Source organism: Rana temporaria, chromosome 1, assembly GCF_905171775.1.
Source record: "Rana temporaria chromosome 1, aRanTem1.1, whole genome shotgun sequence".
In the NCBI taxonomy this organism is placed as follows: Eukaryota; Metazoa; Chordata; class Amphibia; order Anura; family Ranidae; genus Rana; species Rana temporaria.
The window spans coordinates 559,535,314-559,549,866 of NC_053489.1; positions in this window are offsets into that span (position 1 = coordinate 559,535,314).

Here is a 14,553-nt window from a genome sequence, read left to right on the forward strand (position 1 = left end):
AATAGGGGGTATTTTTATGGCATTTTTATTAATATTTTTTTTACTAGTAATGGCGGCGATCAGCGATTTTTTTTTCGGTATTGCGACATTATGGCGGACACTTCGGACATTTTTGACACATTTTTGGGACCATTGGCATTTTTATAGCGATCAGTGCTATAAAAATGCATTAGATTACTATAAAAATGCCACTGGCAGTGAAGGGGTTAACACTAGGGGGCGGGGAAGGGGTTAAGTATGCCTGGGTGTGTTCTTACTGTGGGGGGGGGGGGGGGTGGCCTCACTAGGGGAAACACTGATTTTCTGTTCATACATTGTATGAACAGAAAATCAGCATTTCCCCTGCTGACAGGAACGAGAGCTGTGTGTTTACACACACAGCTCCCGTTCCCCGCTCTGTACCGAGCGATCGCGTGTGCACGGCGGCGATCGCGCCCGCCGGGCACACGCACGGGAGTCGGGGGCGAGCGGGGAGCGCGCGCGCGCGCCTCCGGCGGCGCGCACGCGCCCCCTAGTGGCGGCTATACGATAGGACGTATAGCTACGGGCTCTCGCCCAGGAGAGCCGACCTGCCGCCGTATAATGACGGTGGCTGGTCGGCTACTAGTTAAAGGGGTTGTAAAGGATTTATTTTTATTTTTTAACCACTTCCATACAGGGCACTTATACACCTTCCCGCCCAGACCAAATTTTAGCTTGACAATTGCGCGGTTGTGCTACGCTGTACCCAAACTAAATTTTTATAATTTTGTACCCACAAATAGAGCTTTCTTTTGGTGGTATTTGATTACCTCTGGGATATTTATTTTCTGCAAAAAATAAATAAAAAATGACCGAAAATTTAGAAAAAAACGTATTTTTTTTGTTTCTATTATAAAAAATTGTAAATAAGTACGTTTTCTCCTTCACTGATGGGCACTGATGGTACTGCACTGACAGGCACTGATAAGGCGGCACTGATGGGCACCGATGAGGTAGCACTGATGTGGTGGCATTGATGCGGCACTGATGGGCGGCACGGATGGGCACTGATAGGCGGCACGGATAGGCGGCATGGATGGGCTTGGATAGGCGGCACGGATGGGCACGGATAGGTGGCACATATAGGCAGCACGGTGGGCAAGGATAGGTGGCACGGATGGGCACTGATAGGCGGCATAGATGGGCACTGATAGGTGGCACGGATGGGCATAGATGGGCACTATTGTATGTGTTTTACTAATGGGTGCCAAACAATGCCTGCCAATCAGTGATGCCCATTGTGGGCACTGATTGGCATCCATTGCGGCACTGATTGGCATCCATTTTTTGTGTCCTCATCCCTGGTGGTCTAGGGTGGCATACCTTTTTATTTTTTTAATCCCTGGTGGTCCAGTGGGCATCCTGGTGGTCCAGTGGGCATCCTCGGGGGGGGGGGGGGCTGTGCTGATAATCGATCAGCACAAACCCCCCCCTGTCACAGGAGCAGCCGATCGGCTCTCCTCTACTCGCGTCTGACAGACGCGAGTGAGGAAAAGCCGATTACCGGCTTTTCCTGTTTACATCGTGATCAGCCGTGATTGGACACGGCTGATCACATGGTAAAGAGTCTACGTGAGAGACTCTTTACCTTGATCGGTGTTGCGGGGTGTCAGACTGACACCCTGCAACAACAATCGCCGCGATGCGCGCCCCAGGGGGCGCGCAGCGGCTCAGAATCCTGAGGACGTCATATGACGTCCAGTCAGGATTCTACAACCACTTTGCCGACGTCAATTTGTCATTGGCGGGCGGCAAGTGGTTAAAAATAACAAATATGCTTTGCACAGTGTGGCCCCGATCCACGTCTTCTGGGGTCCCTCTGCGGCTGTCTCTGGTCCTCCCCGCAAGAACTACACACATTCATGTGAGCTCCCTCGCATGGTGTGGAGTCCTTGCAGGCACGCTCCCGTGATACAGCCGCTCACTGTATCACTCGGCCCTGCCCCGGCGCACCGGTTGTGATTGACAGCTTCAATCGACCAATGAGTGAGCCATAAAGCTGGCCAAGATGGCAGCGCATTCACGGTGCAGGACTTTCAAGGGGTCAGGTAAGTAAACGGGGCTGGGGAGGCCGGTATTGTCGGAAGTTTTTTCACCTTAATGCATAGGATGCATTAAGGTGAAAAAACGTTTACCTTTAACTGACAATTGCGTGGTTGGGCAACAAACAAAATTGACGTCCTTTTTTTTTTCTAGCACCAGATCTCTGCAAATCTAAAGCCTATAAATCTGTAAAGGCTTTTAAAGCGTCGCCTATGGATGGTAAAATTAACTCCGTTTGTCGCCATTGCACAGGCATGCACATGTTTGGTATCTATTTACTCTGCGCAACTTCATTGTTTATATTTTATGAAAAAATTGGGTTATGTATTGTGGTTTTTTTTTTGCATTAAAATTCAAAAAAGTGCATCTTTCCCCCAAAAATTGCATTTGAAAAAACGCTGCGCAATTACTGTGTGATGTAAAAAATTGCAAAATGCACCAAATTATTCTTTAGGGTCTCTGCTTTAAAAATATATAACTTTGTGGGTTCTAAGTAATTTTCGAGAAAAAAATACTGATTGATACATGTAAACAAAAAGTGCCAGAAAAGGCCCAGACTTTACACTTTTAATGGCATTTTTTTTTGCTAAACTTTTTTTTTTTTATTACAAAGGGGACAAAAAATCCCCTATGTGATGAGGTTTTTTTATAGCATTCATATTACATGTACTTCTATAGCACTGTCAATTTACGCAGCGCTTTACATATATATATTTTACATTCACATCAGTCCCTGCTGCCCTCAGGGAGCTTACAATCTATGGTCCCTAACTCACATTCATGCATACATGTACTAGGGCTAATTTAGTACTTTCTCAGAAATGAATTGTACTATCGATTACAAGTTGGGGAATCATATTGGTTCTAGTAATGACGATTCATTTCTAGGACTTCTGGAGACAGAGGTAGAAGAGGAACTGGCTCGGTTAAAGCTTAATAAAGCAATGGGCCCTGATGGTATTCATCCCAGAGTTCTAAGAGAACTTTGAGATATAGTTGTTGGACCATTAACCACTTAAGACCCGGACCATTATGCAGGTTAAGGACCTTGCCCCTTTTTGCGATTCGGTACTGCGTCGTTTTAACTGACAATTGCGCGGTCGTGCGACATGGCTCCCAAACAAAATTGGCGTCCTTTTTTTCCCACAAATAGAGCTTTCCTTTGGTGGTATTTGATCAACTCTGCCGTTTTTAATTTTTGCGCTATAAACAAAAATAGAGCGACAATTTTGAAATAAATGCAATATTTTTTACTTTTTTCTATAATAAATATCCCCAAAAAATATATAATTTTTTTTTCATCAGTTTAGGCCGATACTTATTCTTCTACTTATTTTTGGTAAAATAAATTGCAATAATCGTTAATCAATTGGTTTGCGCAAAACTTATAGGCCCAGATTCAAGAAGCACTTGCGCGGGAGCAAGTGTGATTTGCGCCGCGCAAGTACTGATTTGCTCCCATGCAAATTTGCCGCTGATTCTGTAAACCAGTTAAGCCAGAAATGCGGCCATTTTCCCGCGCACGCAGCCTAGCTGCTCCTGCGCAATGTTCGCGCAATTTTGCGCAGGGTGTAAGTTGCGCCTTCATGGAATTCCCTCAGCGAATATGCAAATTAGGTACTGCCGATGATTCAGAAACATGCGCGTGTGATGCGCATCTTGCGCTGGAAGCGCGCAAGCTTTTTTCCCTGGGCAAACTTGCTCCTGCTAAAAGCAGGGGCAAGTTAGCAAAAGATGGCCAAATGTCATCTGAAGGAGCGCGCAACTTCAGCAGCACCTAGACAGACGAGCTGAACAAGCAGAGCACCCACATTTTCGGAACCTCACATCTGTGCACCAACATGCCAGGGGCAGCTATGGTTCTTGATATTCTATTGACTGAGCCGACTCGTAGGAGGGCACGGGAGAGGATTTACAGAGGGCGCTACAACCTTTTTCAGATGACTGATACTGAGGTGTATCGCATGTTTCGCTTTAGCCCTGAGGTCATCCTTGAGTTGGTAACAATCCTGCAGGATGACATCAGCAGCCCGACCCATCGGGGACAGGCAGTGCAGCCACTGGTGAAGGTAGTGGCAACCCTTAATTTTTTGGCAACTGGCTCATTTCAGCGCACAGGTGGAGTGGTGGCGGGGATGTCCCAATCCAGCATGAGCAGGTGTGTGCACCAAGTGATCCCTGCAATACTCAGACGAATGGGCACACAATTTATCAAACCAACCACGGCTGACCTGCGGCAGAAGGCAATCAGTGATTTTTATGCATTAGCCAGATTTCCACGCACTGTGGGTGCAATAGATTGTACCCATGTGGCACTACGCCCCCCCCCCCCCGGCTCCTCGAGCATATCTACTGCAACAGGAAACATTGGCATTCGATAAATGTGCAGATGATTGTGGATGCACATGGCCTCATATGGCATGTCCGTGCCAAACACCCAGGGTCAAGCCATGACAGTTTTATTTACCGACACAGCCCCATCCCAACCGAGTTTGACCAGAACATGTATGGAGACAGCTGGCTGATTGGTGAGTGACATGGGTGTCAGGTATGACTGCCCCCCCCCCCCATGATGCAGACATCACAAGGGGCACATGCACGACTAACATCCTCCTGTCTTTTCCCTTCCATGCATATGCCCTGGGACCTCACATGATGACCCCATTTCGTAACCCTCAAACACCAGGAGAGGAAAGATATAACGAAGCCCATGCACGTACCCGTGCGGTGGTGGAGCGCACATTTGGCATCCTTAAATCTCGATTCAGATGTCTGGATAAATCAGGGGGGACCCTGTTGTATTCACCCAACTTTGTATGCCAAATCGTAGGGGCATGTAGTATTCTCCACAATTTAGCTCAAAGAAGGGGCATGCACATTGAGCTACGCAATGACCTTACCCCCGAACCACGCAACCCCCCCCCCCCCCAAGAAACACTACCGGATCTTCTGAGGGAAGAACAATCCGGAATGGTCTTGTGGAACGTCTCTTTGCACATTAAACACACCCTGATCTTGTCACAAGTATAATGCATGTATGCACACCACTGTAGTCCCTAGCACACACCCGACACATGCACCCCAAATTGGATTAGACCCAACAATACCCCATGGTATTAGGGAGCAGCAACGCCGCGTCAAGGCTCCAATTATGTTGCTGTCCATTCATACACCTTTCACATGGCAGAGGGTGACACCCCTTTTCCAGCAGGAGTGCCCCCCCCCCCCCCCATTCACACACCAGTCACACTGTAGTATACACTCCTCACCGTGTGTAGGGACTACAAATAAATATCAAAACTCATATCCTGAGCATATAAAAAAATAAAAAAACTCATATCCTGAGCATATATAAAAATAATAAAAAAATCATATTTTGTGGGGAAAAAAAATGTAGACATTAAATTATTTTTTTGTTTTTTTCTTTGGGCCAAGGGTGCCCCGGCTCCGGCTCCTCAATCTCCGTGGTGCGGAGGAGGCATGGGGTGGGGATGGAGGGGGGGGAGGAGGGGGGGGAGGAGCATCAACCCCTACTTCCACACTCCTTGCAGGTGGTGGCTGCATGCCCTCCATGGCGTTGGCCAGGCGGGCAAGGATGGTGTTGGTCTGGGCCAACATCCGCATTTGGCGGGTGGTGGTATCCCGCTGATGCCGGCGGGTAACTCTCGCCTCCTCCTGCACTGCAGCGGTGTTGGCCTGCACAGCAGCGGTATTGGCCTCCACCGCAGCTGTCATCCTGCTTAATAAAGCTGGTGTGGTCTCCTGAGCCACCAAGCAGGTGACTATGGCCTTAGAGTTGCCACTAATTTCCCCCAGGCTCTGTGCGACATGTTTGTCCCGGTCCGCATGCAGGGTGAGGGCATGCTGCATAGAGGTGGAGGTGGATGCCATGCTGTCCGCCAGACGACGCACCTCTCCCACCATGGCTCCTATATGGCGGGTCTGCAGGGCCTGCTCCTCCAGCAGACCGTCACGGAGGCTGGAGGATATATGCCTCGTTTTCGACAGAGCCTTCCTGGGAGGAGAGGCTCGGCCAGGGACAGAGGGAGAAGGGGAGGGGTCCACAAGGGAGGGGCTTGCCCTGGAGGGGCTTGCCCTGGAGGGGGATGACGTGCTGGGCGGGGGGGTGGTGGGTTGCACAGGGATGGTGGTATCCTCCTGGAGGGAGCCAGAGTCCTCCTGGATGAGGAAAAAGGAATCCTCCTCCAATACCACTTGCTCCTCCATACTTGTCCCCGGTATGATCTCCTCCTGGACCAGCATAGCCAGAATGTCCATGGGGCCTGACTGGACCCCTGGCTCTGGTCTGGATGGGCTGGGTCGAGCCGCAGCCGAAGACGGCCCAGCTTCTTCTTCCTCATCACCACCTGTGGATGACACCAAAACGAAATATTTTGCTGGTGCAACACACTTCTCACATGTTCACTTGTACCCCCTCCCATGATGCACAGCAGATATGAAAGAAAAATAACTTACCAGTCCCCAAGTTCCCAACAGTGGAGTCGTACCCTTCAAGTCCCTCCACCTGCTCCTGCACGAACGTTTGTGCAATAAGCTGCTCCTCCTGATTGAGCCGGATCATACATCGCGGCCCACCTCCCGTGCCACCAGTATGTTTCCTGATAAGGGCCAGTTTATCCCGGACCCTGCGCCTCATATCATTTAATTTCTTCTGGATGTCATCCCAGGTACGCACTTCATTACCCAGGGCATTGATGTCCAGGGCAATGGCTTCATATATAGCCCTCCTTTGGGCAATGGTGGTGTTTGCCCGCTGGGCACCATATAGGACTTCCTTATGCTGCTGGAGTGCAGCAATCAGGATGTCCATCTCCGCAGCCACAAAGTTGGCCTTCCTTTTTTTGGTCCCTTTGGGAGGTGCCATGTCTTGCAAATGGGCTGAATTTCCTTGCTATGGGGGGGTAGGAAAAAGCAGGATGAAATTCAGCAAAGAACCTGCGCAAGTCTGCTCCTATTTATTTGCTCAGTGCAAGCAGCTGAGCAGGATTTGCCCTGAAATTATGCTAGGCGCAGTTTGACGCATGCGCAGACGGCAGCGCTCTAACTGCGCATGCGCGCCCCCGGCGCAAACCTCTGCTGAGCCGAAAATTCCTCATTTACATAGGGGCACACCCACTTTGACTTGCACGGCCTTGCGCTCTCAGCTTTGCCTTAAACAGGAGCAAATTAACTGAACAAATGATTCCTGAATCAGGTGGCAATTTGGCAAAATTGCTCCAGCGCAGAGAAATTCAGCTGAGCGGCTCAGGTGTAAGTAATGGGCAAATCTACCTGAATCTGGGCCACAGTGTTTACAAAATAGGGGATAGTTTTATGGCATTTTTATTAATATTTTTTTTTTACTACTAATGGCGGCGATCAGCGATTTTTTCCGTGACTGCGACATTATGGCGGACACATCGGACAATTTTGACACATTTTTGGGACCATTGTCGTTTTCACAGCGAAAAGTGCTATAAAAATGCACTGATAACTGTGAAAATGCCAATTGCAGTTTAGGAGTTAACCACTAGGGGGCACTGTATGGGTTAAGTGTGCCCTCCTATGTGTTTCTAACTGTAGGGGGGCGGGGCTGGACGTGTGACGTCAGTGATCAGGGAACAGACGATCACTGACATTGCCACAGTAAAGAACAGGGAAGGTGTGTTTACACACACCTCTTCCCGTTCTTCAGCTCCTGTGACCGATCGCGGGACACCGGCGGCGATCGGGTCCGCGGGTCCCGCTTGCAGAGTCACGGAGCTTCGGACCGGGTCGCAGGTGCGCACCCGCGGCATGTGCGCGCGCGACCCACGGCTGGGCACTTAAAGAGGACGTACCCATACATGATTGTGCCCAGCTGTGCCATTCTGCCAACGTAAATCTGTGTTAGGCGGTCCTTAAGTGGTTAACGGCTCTTTTTAATCAATCTCTTATAACAGGAGAAGTTCCCCATGACCGGCTGACAGCTGATATTGTATCTATCCACAAGAATGGCAGCAAGGTAGAAGCTGGAAATTACAGGCGTTTACAGGAGTTTAACATCAATTGTAGTCAAGTTAATGGAATCACGCCTGAAAAGAAGATGGACCCTAAGCAGCATGGCTTTACTGAGGGCAGATCATGACAGACTAATCTGATTGAATTTTTTGATTATATTACCAACGTTTTAGACCAGGGTGGTGCTGTGGATATAGCATATTGTGGTTGTAAATGGGGTTCACTCAGAACAGAGACCAATCGCTAGTTACATCGAAAATTGAATCAAGACATCCGACACATTTCGGAGTAGTTTTTACTCCTTCCTCAGGGACAGTTTTTTGGCAATCAATATGAGTACAGTCTACAAAAGTAAAAAAAAGCATATTAACCACTTGCCGACCGCCGCACAACTATTTCCGTCGACAACATGGCACGGCAGGCAGATTGGCGTACAGGTACGTCCCTTTAAATCTGCTGCCCAGCTGGCCCGTGCCCGCCACGTGCCTCGCGAGTGCGAGTGAGAGGTCTAAATAACCCCAATAAGAGGCATCAGATATTTTAGGAGTTGAAGGGATTTTTGGCTATCATAGTTTCTCTTTCGTTCATGGACGGACACAGTTCCTTTATTCTTGACAGTAGGGTTTATATGCTGTCTATCAGGAGAGGACTAGGCAGACATGTTAAACAGTTAAAAACATGTAACAACAGCAAAGCTGAACAGTACCGCCCAGGGGGTGGTCCCTCTGGCTATAACCCCTCACTCTGCATCTAGCAGCTCAGTTTTTTCTGCCTAGCAAAGAAGGACCTGGCTTCCTATGGGACCATTGGTCCTGGAGATTTTTTTTTTATTTCGATTTTTTTGATCCTGAGATCTACTATCAACTGCCGGCTGGGTGACAGGCTGGATAATATAGATCCTTGTAGTCTCCACAGTCCGGCCATCGAGCATGAGCAGTCCTTTAGCTACACTCTGGGTCAGCCACGACATACCCCATCGCTCCAGGGGTGACCGGTGAGCTATATGCTCCGGGGCTCACATATGACCGGGCTACTGCTGTCCGAGTCACAGTGGGCTGTGACCGACAGCCACTCTGTACTGCTCGGTGATGGGTCTGTCAGGAATGCGTCCAGCAGTCCCCGCAGGATGGGTAAGTAGGGTTCCTCCTGTTTTGGCAGGATGGAACAGCTGGGCATTCCTGGGGTGGTCGATTAGGGGGTCTCTCACTCTCCCTTTCTTCTCTCCCTGTCCCTTCCCTCCTCCCCATGCATCTGGGCTGGGCCTGCTGTGTACCTGACCAGGGGTCCTCCTGGGGGGGCTCTGGGTCCTAGCTGATGGCTGCGCGGTGTGTCTGGGGTCCGCTCTTAGTGTGGGTGGTCTGCCATGTGGGGGGCCTCCGCTCGGAGGCCCAGCGTGTTCTTCCCCAGACATTCCTGTGATAGCAACTGGTGCCCCTGCACCTGCGGTACCTGAGGTACCTGTGGACGCTTTGTCGGCGGTCCTGGAATCCCTTGTTGCCAGGGTGGAAGCGGTGTGTGGGTGCAAGGGAGGTAAAAAATGCCCCCTCCCCCAGCATCTTCTGGGGAAAGCTCTGATTCAGACTCAGGCCTGGCTGTGAGACAGGGCCCCTGTTCTGACGTGTCAGAGGATGCAGACCAGGACCATTCGGACATTAAGGAAGACTCTGTGTCCGGGTCAGCGCATGAAAAGGCTCTTGTTGGAGTACTTAGCACTGCAGTGCGGGAAACAGTCCCAAAGTAGTCCCAAAGAAGGACGGGGTCCGTCCGATCCTGGATCTCAAGGCCCTCAACACCTTTGTAAAAGCACAAAGGTTCAGGATGGAGTCAGTCCGCTCTGTGGTCGATGTTCTCCATCCAGGGGATTTTCTGGCGTCCTTGGACATCAAGAAAGCATATTTGCATGTCCCCATATATATCAGGCATCAGAGATTTCTGCACTTTGCAGTCGGGGACGACCACTACCAATTTGTGGCTCTCCCCTTTGGCCTGGCGTCGGCACCAAGGGTTTTCACCAAGGTGCTCACCCCTATTCTGGCTCTGCTGAGACAGTGAGGAATCGCTATTGTGGGCTACCTGGACTACCTCCTTCTCAAAGCTGCTTCAGACTCAGAATTGGAGGAGGATGTGGCGATTGCCAGTCAGACCCTTCAAGAATTTGGTTGGGTACTGAACCTTCAGAAGTCGGTGTTGGTGCCGACTCAGCGCCTGGAATACCTGGGCTTAATTATGGACTCCTCAGAGGCGAGCATTTTTCTCCCCTTGGTAAGGTTACAGACTCTTTGGACTGCGAAGCTGTTGGCATCTCGCAGGTGGTCGTCACTGCGCTTCTGCATGCGAGTCCTGGGTCTCACGGTGGCCACCTTTGAGGCGGTACCGTGGGGACAGTATCGTCTAATCTATGCCTTTCCCCCGCTGAAACTCCTTCATCGTCTGCTCCGCAGAATGGAGACTGTAACGGACCTATGAACTATTCTGCCTACAGAGGACTGCATGACTTGTTACTGAGCTCAAAGGGTTAATTGTAGAGTGACTTTTTCACTGCTAAATGCTAATTGACGCTCTGTTGTGTATTACCAGTTAACAGCCTCCTGCCAGGTGTATGCTAACGTGATGATCTGTGAGTGTGTATTGTTCTAAAGGTTAATTGAATTCTATTGAGAAAGGAATGTGCCTGGCCAGGTCATGTTAAGTGGATCTCGGTGCCGGAACGTCTAGAGACTGATTGATTCAAGGAGATGTCATTATTTCAAAGCATGTGTATTGAAGCTCCCCCTGTGTGAGGAGGGGGGGGCGGAGATTGTCATTGTTCATGTAAGTTTTTGTAACCACATATAAGCAAGGTGAAATGTGCAAATAAAGGCAGTCCTGCTTGACTCTTCAAAACGTAGCCCCGTCTCGTTCTTGGAAGGGCGTTCGATGGGATATACCGGCTGTACCTGCATATCGCAACTTGCCAGGGAAAAGGACTTCTCCAACAGCTGATACCCTCTCACTACATGGGTAGCCGTTACATTGGTTGGCAGCAGCGGGATGGTCCTTGTATCCAAAGAGCAAGTGCTGAATGGAGTCGCAGTACGCCAGGCTGAATAGATCCACACTAAAAGATTTATTAGAGAGTCGTGGTAGGAGCGCCAGCAACAGACCACGGAGGGAGCTGATAGCTGACCTGCTGGAGCTGGACGAAATGGATGGATCCATGGAAGGAACTGAGCCCCTTGTACCGGTCAGCGAAGAAGATGTAATTACTGGGATTGTACAGCGGAGATTATCCTTGTATCCAGAAACGTCCGTGGAACTAATCAACCAGCTGTTCCGGGAAGCAAGGGAAGAGATACAAACTAAGAGGGGACAAGAACTGGAACTGGTAAGAGCGAGACAGCCCATTACACATGCAGTTCCTACCCCCCCACCCGCGGCTACAGGAAAGAAAATACCGTTCACTGCATTTAAAGCTTTTGTAGAAAGTGAGGAGGAAATCGATGGATATTTGGCGGATTTTGAGAGGCAGTTCTCACTACACCAGGTACCACCAGACCAATGGGTCACTATTTTGTCGGGGAAATTGTCGGGCAAAGCCAATGAAGCCTTTCGGGCTCTCGCTCCAGAGGATATTTTACAATATCAGCAAGTTAAAAAGGCGCTGCTAACCCGATATGCCGTAACGCCAGAAGCCTACCGCCGGCGCTTCCGGGAGTCCAAGAAGAAGGCTGTGGACTCCCACATGGAATGGGCCAACCAGTTACAAAGGGTGGCATCCCTTTGGGTCCAAGGGTGCAAGGCCAACACCGGGGAGGAAGTATTGCAGCTGTTCCTAATTGAACATTTCTTCCAAGACCTGGGCGCAGACATACAAGACTGGGTACGAGATCGCCGTCCCGCTAACTTAAACGAGGCGGCTCGGCTAGCAGATGAGTACGCGGAGACAAGGAAAGTAAGCCAGGGTACTACGCGGCTGGCTCAGAAGGTAGAACCGCGTACTCCAACCGTCACCCCATGCCCAGAGTTTCGGACTCCAGTCCCACCACGTCCTCAGGGGCCTAGCAACTACCCCCGGGATTCGCCTAGGGTGACGTGCCATCACTGCAGCAACACGGGACATATTGCTCGTTATTGCCCTTTGAGAGCTACAAATAACAACTGGAGACGCACAACACCCAACACAGAGGTCACTCCATCACGTCCCTCTGCGGCCCACTGCCTGGAGACCGAGGGGGGCCCTGAGGAATGTCTGGGAATTTGGTATGAGGCAGACCCAATACAAGCTGCCTCTCCGGATAACCGTCAGCATCACCGTCAGGAGGTATGGGTGAATGGACAAGTAGCACAAGGCCTAAGAGATTCCGGGACTACTATCACTCTGATTCAAAAACATCTGGTAAAGCCAGAGAACGTGTCCACTCGCACAGTTGCCGTCCGGGGTCGCAGGGGGTGCTGTATTTCGCGTACCCACCGCCCGGGTGCACTTAGACTGGGGAGCCGGGTCAGGAAAGACCACAGTTGGTATCATGGACAACCTACCTGCCGAGGTGGTGCTGGGCAACTACATTGGCCCTCTGACTTCAGCTTATTTACCTACACCTGCTGCTGCTTGTCCCGTGACCACCCGCGTTGCTGGAATCAACTCGCTTGCTGCTGAGACCCGGGTAAGACTACCTTCCCCGACATGTACTGTAGATCCGGCACAATATCACAGTCTAAAATGGGAATGTGACAAGTTGGCCAGTGAGAAATCAGAGATGCAACGACACTATGTCATGTATTATGAGATGTCCCGTGGCTTGAACATTGAAATGCACAAACAGGCGGAAATTGTCAAAAGATTAAATGGGATTTGCATCCAGGTGGTGCCGTATCTGTCCCAATAGCATCAGCAACAGGTTTTGGGAGCCATTGAGAGAGCAAAGCAAGTGACTGTTCCAGAATTGAATTCCATTATTCACCTTCACCATCAGCTACCGACCTGGTAAGCCAATGGGAAGGCCGACGGACTGTCCAGGCAAACGGAACTTTTACCTTAACAGCAGACCGGACATCCCCAAGTTGACCCGAAAAGGATCAATCCGGGTCTGCCGGAGTGTTCCACAAAAGGGGAGTAGTGTAACGGACCTATGAACTATTCTGCCTACAGAGGACTGCATGACTTGTTACTGAGCTCAAAGGGTTAATTGTAGAGTGACTTTTTCACTGCTAAATGCTAATTGACGCTCTGTTGTGTATTACCAGTTAACAGCCTCCTGCCAGGTGTATGCTAACGTGATGATCTGTGAGTGTGTATTGTTCTAAAGGTTAATTGAATTCTATTGAGAAAGGAATGTGCCCGGCCAGGTCATGTTAAGTGGATCTCGGTGCCGGAACGTCTAGAGACTGATTGATTCAAGGAGATGTCATTATTTCAAAGCATGTGTATATGTATATATGTGTGTATGACTGTGTGTCCCTAGCGTGTCATGATCCTACGGGGTAAAAATGACCGCACCAGCCAAGCAGATTCTGGCTGGAAAAAGCGCCCAGAGGCGATTCAGTTCGTATGCGTTGCGCTATACAAGTCATTCATTCATTCATTCATTCATGTGTATTGAAGCTCCCCCTGTGTGAGGAGGGGGGGGCGGAGATTGTCATTGTTCATGTAAGTTTTTGTAACCACATATAAGCGAGGTGAAATGTGCAAATAAAGGCAGTCCTGCTTGACTCTTCAAAACGTAGCCCCGTCTCGTTCTTGGAAGGGCATTCGATGGGATATACCGGCTGTACCTGCATATCGCAACTTGCCAGGGAAAAGGACTTCTCCAACGGCTGATACCCTCTCACTACATGGGTAGCCGTTACAGAGACCAAGGGAATTCCGGTGATTCTAATTGCCCCAGATTGGCCTCTGCGTCCCTGGTACGCCGACCTCGTATGCCTGGTGGCCGATGTTCCTTGGCGATTGCCAATGTGACAGGACCTTCTGTCACAAGGTCCTATACTTCACCCTGCTTTACAGTCACTGGCTTTAACAGCATGGCTGTTGAAATTCAGGTACTAAGGGAACGAGGCCTGTAGGACTGGTAGGACTAGTAATTTCCACCATGCTGAGGGCACGGAAGTCATCTTCTCAGAAGATCTATCATTGCACATGGAAGGCCTACATCTCTATGTGTGAGGAGATGGAGTGGCGTCCACGGGCATATTTGGTTTCCAGGATCCTGCTGTTTTTACAGTGCAGAGTGGATCAAAAACTTCCCTTAACCACTTAAGGACCGGACCAATATGCTGCTAAATGACCCAAGGGGTTTTTACAATTCGGCACTGTGTCGCTTTAACAGACAATTGCGCGGTCGTGCGACGTGGCTCCCAAACAAAATTGGCGTCCTTTTTTCCCCACGAATAGAGCTTTCTTTTGGTGGTATTTGATCACCTCTGCGGTTTTTATTTTTTGCGCTATAAACAAAAATAGAGCGTCAATTTTGAAAAAAATGCAATATTTTTTACTTTTTGCTATAATAAATA